This window comes from Neophocaena asiaeorientalis, unplaced genomic scaffold, assembly GCF_003031525.2.
Source record: "Neophocaena asiaeorientalis asiaeorientalis breed wild unplaced genomic scaffold, Neophocaena_asiaeorientalis_V1.1 scaffold175, whole genome shotgun sequence".
Taxonomy (NCBI): Eukaryota; Metazoa; Chordata; class Mammalia; order Artiodactyla; family Phocoenidae; genus Neophocaena; species Neophocaena asiaeorientalis.
The window spans coordinates 1,303,295-1,309,309 of NW_020175390.1; positions in this window are offsets into that span (position 1 = coordinate 1,303,295).

The window sequence follows — 6,015 nt, forward strand, 5'->3', positions numbered from 1 at the left end:
ATATGGAGGCTAAACAATACACTACTAAATAACCAGGAGATCACTGAAGAATTCAAAGAGGAAATCAAAAAATATCTAGAAACAAATGACGATGAAAACACAAAAACCCAAAACCTATGGGATCAGCAAAAGCACTTCTAAGAGGGAAGTTTACAGCAATAAAATCCTACCTCAAGAAACAAGAAAAATGTCAAATAACCAACCTAACCTTACACCTAAAGCAATTAGACAGGGATGAACAAACAACCCCCAAAGTTTGCAGAAGGAAAGAAATCATAAAGATCAGATCAAAAATAAATGAAAAAGAAATGAAGGAAACAATAGCAAAGATCAAAAACACTAAAAGCTGGTTCTTGGAGAAGGTAAACAGAGTTGATAAATAATTAGCCAAACTCATCAAAAAAAAAGGGGGAAGAAGACTCAAATCAATAGAATCAGAAATGAAAGAGAAGTAACAAGTGACACTGCAGAAATACAAAGGATCATGAGAGATTACTACAAGCAACTCTATGCCAATAAAATGGACAACCTGGAAGAAATGGACAAATTCTTAGAAAAGCACAACCTTCCGAGACTGAAGCAGGAAGAAACAGAAAATATAAACAGACTAATCACAAGCACTGAAATTGAGACTGTGATTAAGAAATCTTCCAACAAACAAAAGTCCAGGACCAGATGGCTTCACAGGAGAATTCTATCAAACATTTAGAGAAGAGCTAACACCTATCCTTCTCAAGCTCTTCCAAAATATAGCAGAGGTAGGAACACTCGCAAATTTATTCTACGAGGCCACCATCACCCTGATACCAAAACCAGACAAAGATGTCACAAAGAAAGAAAATTACAGGCCTGTATCACTTATGAATATAGATGCAAAAATCATCAACAGAATACTAGCAAACAGAATCCAACAGCACATTAAATGGATCATACACCATGATCAAGTGGGGTTTATCCCAGGAATGCAAGCATTCTTCAATATACAGGAATCAATCAATGTGATAAACCATATTAACAAATTGAAGGAGAAAAACCATATGATCATCTCAATAGATGTAGAAAAAGCTTTGAAAAAAATTCAACACCCATTTATGATAAAAACCCTGCTGAAAGTAGGCATACAGGGAACTTTCCTCAACATAATAAAGGCCATATATGACAAACCCCAGCCAACATTGTTCTCAATGGTGAAAAACTGAAACCATTTCCTCTAAGATCAGGAACAAGACAAGGTCATCCACTCTCACTATTATTATTTAACATAGTTTTGGAAGTTTTAGCCACAGCAATCAGAGAAGAAAAAGAAATAAAAGGAATCCAAATCGGAAAAGAAGAAGTAAAGCTGTCACTGTTTGCAAATGACATGATACTATACATAGAGAATCCTAAAGATGCTACCAGAAAACTACTAGAGTTAATCAATGAATTTGGTAAAGTAGCAAGATACAAAATTAATGAAGAGAAATCTCTTGCATTCCTATACACACATGATGAAAAATCTGAAAGAGAAGTTAAGGAAACACTCCCATTTACCATTGCAACAAAAAGAATAAAATATCTAGGAATAAACCTACCTAAGGAGACAAAAGACCTGTATGCAGAAAACTATAGACACTGATGAAAGAAATGAAAGATGATACAAACAGATGGAGAGATATACCATGTTCTTAGACTGGAAGAATCCACATTGTGAAAATGACTATACTGCCCAAAGCAATCGACAGATTCAATCCCTATCAAACTACCAATGGCATTTTTCATAGAACTAGAACAAAAACTTTTACAATTTGTATGGAAACACAAGAGACCCCAAATAGCCAAAGCAATCTTGAGGAAGAAATACGGAGCTAGAGGAATCAGGCTCCCCGTTTTCAGACTACACTACAAAGCTACAGTATTCAAGACAGAATAGGGGCTTCCCTGGTGGCGCAGTGGTTGAGAGTCCGCCTGTTGATGCAGGGGACACAGGTTTGTGACCTGGTCCCGGAGGATCCCGCATGCCACGGAGCGGCTGGGCCTGTGGGCCATGGCCGCTGAGCCTGCACGTCAGGAGCCTGTGCTCTACAATAGGAGAGGCTACAGCGGTGAGAGGCCCGCGTACCGCAAAAGGAAAAAAAAAGACAAAATGGTACTGGCACAAAAACAGAAATATAGATCAATGGAACAGGATAGAAAGCCCAGAGATAAACCCATGCACATATGGTCACCTTATTTTTGATAAAGGAGGCAAGAATATATAATGGAGAAAAGACAGCCTCTTCGATAATTGCTGTTGGGAAAACTGGACAGCCACATGTAAAAGAATGAAATTTGAACACTTCCTAACACCATACCCAAAAATAAACTCAAAATGGATTAAAGACCTAAATGTAAGGCCAGACACTATAAAATTCTTAGAGGAAAACATACAGAGAACTCTCTATGACATAAATCACAGCAAGATCCTTTTTGACCCACCTCCTAGAGAAATGGAAATAAAAATAAAAATAAACAAATGGGACCTAATGAAACTTAAATGCTTTTGCACAGCAAAGGAAACCATAAGATGAAAAGACAACCCTCAGAATGGGAGAATATATTTGCAAATGAAGCAGCACATGTAGCTCAATATCCGAATAAAAAACAACCCAATCCAAAAATGGGCAGAAGACCTAAATAGACATTTCTCCAAAGAAGATATACAAATTGCCAACAAACACATGAAAGGATGCTCAACATCACTAATCATTAGAGAAATGCAAATCAAAACTACAATGAGGTATCACCTCATACCAGTCAAAGTGGCCATCATCAAAAACTCTATAAACACTAAATGCTGGAGAGGGTGTGGAGAAACAGAACCCTCTTGCACTGTTTGTGAGAATGTAAATTGATGCAGCCACTATGGAGAACAGTATGGAGGTTCCTTAAAAAACTAAAAGTAGAACTACCATATGACCCAGCAATCCCACTACTGGGCATATACCCTGAGAAAACCATAATTCAAAAAGAGTCATGGGCTTCCCTGGTGGCACAGTGGTTGGGAGTCTGCCTGCCGATGCAGGGGACACGGGTTTGTGCCCTGGTCTGGGAAGATCCCACATGCTGCGGAATGGCTGGGCCCATGAGCCGTGGCTGCTGAGCCTGCGTGTCTGGAGCCTGTGCTCCACAGCGGGAGAGGCCACGGCAGTGAGAGGTCCGCATACCAAAAAAAAAAAAAAAAAAGTCATTTACCACAATGTTCATTGCAGCTCTGTTTACAATAGCCAGGACATGGAAGCAACCTAAGTGTCCACTAACAGATGAATGGATAAAGAAGATGTGGCACATATATACAATGGAATATTACTCAACCATAAAAAGAAACAATATTGAGTTATTTGTAGTGAGGTGGATGGACCTAGAGTCTGTCATACAGAGTGAAGTAAGTCAGAAAGAGAAAAACAAATACTGTATGCTAACACATATACATGGAATCTAAAAAAAACAAAAAAAAACCCTGTTACTGAAGAACCTAGGGCCAGGACAGGAATAAAGACGCAGGCGTAGAGAATGGACTTGAGGACACAAGGAGGGTGAAGGGTTAGCTGGGACGAACTGAGAGAGTGGCATGGACTTACATATACTACCAAATGTAAAACAGATAGCTAGTGGGAAGCAGCTGCATAGCACAGGGAGATCAGCTGGGGGCTTTGTGACCACCTAGAGGGGTGGGATAGGGAGGGTGGGAAGGAGATGCAAGGCGGAGGAGATATGGGGTGATATGTATATGTATAGCTGATTCTCTTTGTTATAAAGCAGAAACTAACACACCATTGTAAAGCAATTATACTCTAATAAAGATGTTTAAAAAAAAGAAAAGAAAAAAAAAAGCTTTCATTTAACCCTCATATAGGAAAGCTACCTGAACAGGTATACAATTCTTCAAATATCATTTTTTATTCTATATGCCCAGTACATGTGAGAAAGCACAAGTTTGAAACCCCAAATTTTTATTTCTTTTCAGGTTTCCTAAGAGATTTTTTAAATTCTATTATTGTAGCAATAATTTGTAGTTATTTTTAAGCTATGACCCTCTACTTTTTTCTAGAAATTTTCATGTACTTGGTTTTTCACAGGAAAATATTTCTTCATGAAAACTTTAATTTTAGGCTCTGTGTTTCTTTTTCATTTTATTTCTTTTTAAATTAGTATCAATTATCTGAACACTAGCTCTCTATTCTCTGTTCTCCATCATGTTACCCTTTTATTTAATCTTGTATATCCCTTTGGCCTTCTCATCTGTAATCTGAGAAGGTTTCTCCCTTTTTTCCCAGATCCGATTCCATTTTCTACAAAATAAATCCTGCATTTACTTCCTGCAATGTAGGTTTATTTTTAGTTTTGTGGTAAACATTTCTCATATCACTAATTTTCTTTAATCTCATGCTATTGTATATATATAAATATATATATAAATATATTTATCTGTTGGCTCCTCATGGTCTTCTGCCTCTTCAAGGGGACCATGCTTTTTTTTATTGTAGTAAAAAAAAACCTATAAAATTCACCACCTTGGGATTTCCCTGGTGGTGCAGTGGTTAAGAATCTACCTGTCAATGCAGGCATCACGGGTTTGATCCTTGGTCCAGGAAGATCCCACATGCCACGGAGCGACTAAGCCCATGCACCACAACTACTGAGCCTGTTCTCTAGAGCCCGTGAGCCACAATTACTGAAGCCCGTGTGCTGCAGCTACTGAAGCCCGTGTGCCTAGAGCCTGTGCTCTGCAACAAGAGAAGCCACTGAAATGAAAAGGCCGTGCACCGCAACGAAGAGTAGCCCCCGCTCACCACAACTAGAGAAAGCCTGCACAGCAACGAAGACCCCACGCAGTCAAAAAAGAAAAAAAAATTCACCATCTTTACCATTTCAAATGTACAATTCAGTAATGTTAAATATATTCACACTGTTATGAAACAGATCTCCAGAAATTTTTCATCTTGCAAATCTAAAAGCCTAAACCCATTAAACAACTACTGCTTTCCCCCTCCCCCCAGGCCCTGGTAACTACCATTCTGCCTTTTATTTCTATGAATTTGACTCCTTTATTTACCTCATATAAGTGGAATGAGACAGTATTTGTCTTTTTGTAACTGGCTTATTTCACTTAGCCTAATGTCTTCCAGGTTCCTCCATGGTGTAGGATGTAACAGGACTTCTCCTTTTTTTTCCCCCTCAGCTTTACCGAGGTATAACTGACAAAACTGTAAGATATTTGAAGTGCGCAGTGTGATAATTTGATATATATAAACATTGTGAAATAATTCTTTGCATTGAATAATGAAAGACATCCTATCACCTTTCATTTACTTTTTCTTTTTTGGTAAGAACATTAAAGTTTTACTCAGGAAATTTCAATTATACGATATGCTGTCTGTCATCAACTATAGTGACCATGTTATGCATTCGATCCTCATACCTTATCCATCTTATAACTGGAAGTTTGTATCCTTTTATCAATCTCTCCCTGGCTCTTTTTCACTTAGTATAATGCCCTCCAGGGTCATCCATGTTGTTGCAAACGACAGGATTTTTTTTTTTTTAGGCTGAGTAAAATGGCTATAGTGAATAGTGCTACTATACACATGGGAGTACAGATATCTCTTAGAGATTCTGATTTCAATTATTTTGGATATACCCAGAAGTGGGATTGCTGGATCATACAGTAGTTCTATTTTTAATGTTTTGAGGAACCTCCATGCTGTTTTCTATTACAGTTGCACCATTCTACAATTCCACCAACAGTGCACAGGGATTCCCTTGTTTCCACATCCCTACCAACACTTGTTAATTTTTTTTTGGTAGAAGCCATCCTAATGGGTGTGAGGCAATATCTCATTGTAGTTTTGATTTGTGTTTCCCTGATGATTAGTGATGTTGTGCATCTTTACATACACTTATTGGCCATCTGTATATCATTTTTGGAGAAATGACTCCTCAAGTCCTTAGCCCATTTTCTTAATTGGGTTATTTGATTTTTTTGTTCTTAACTTG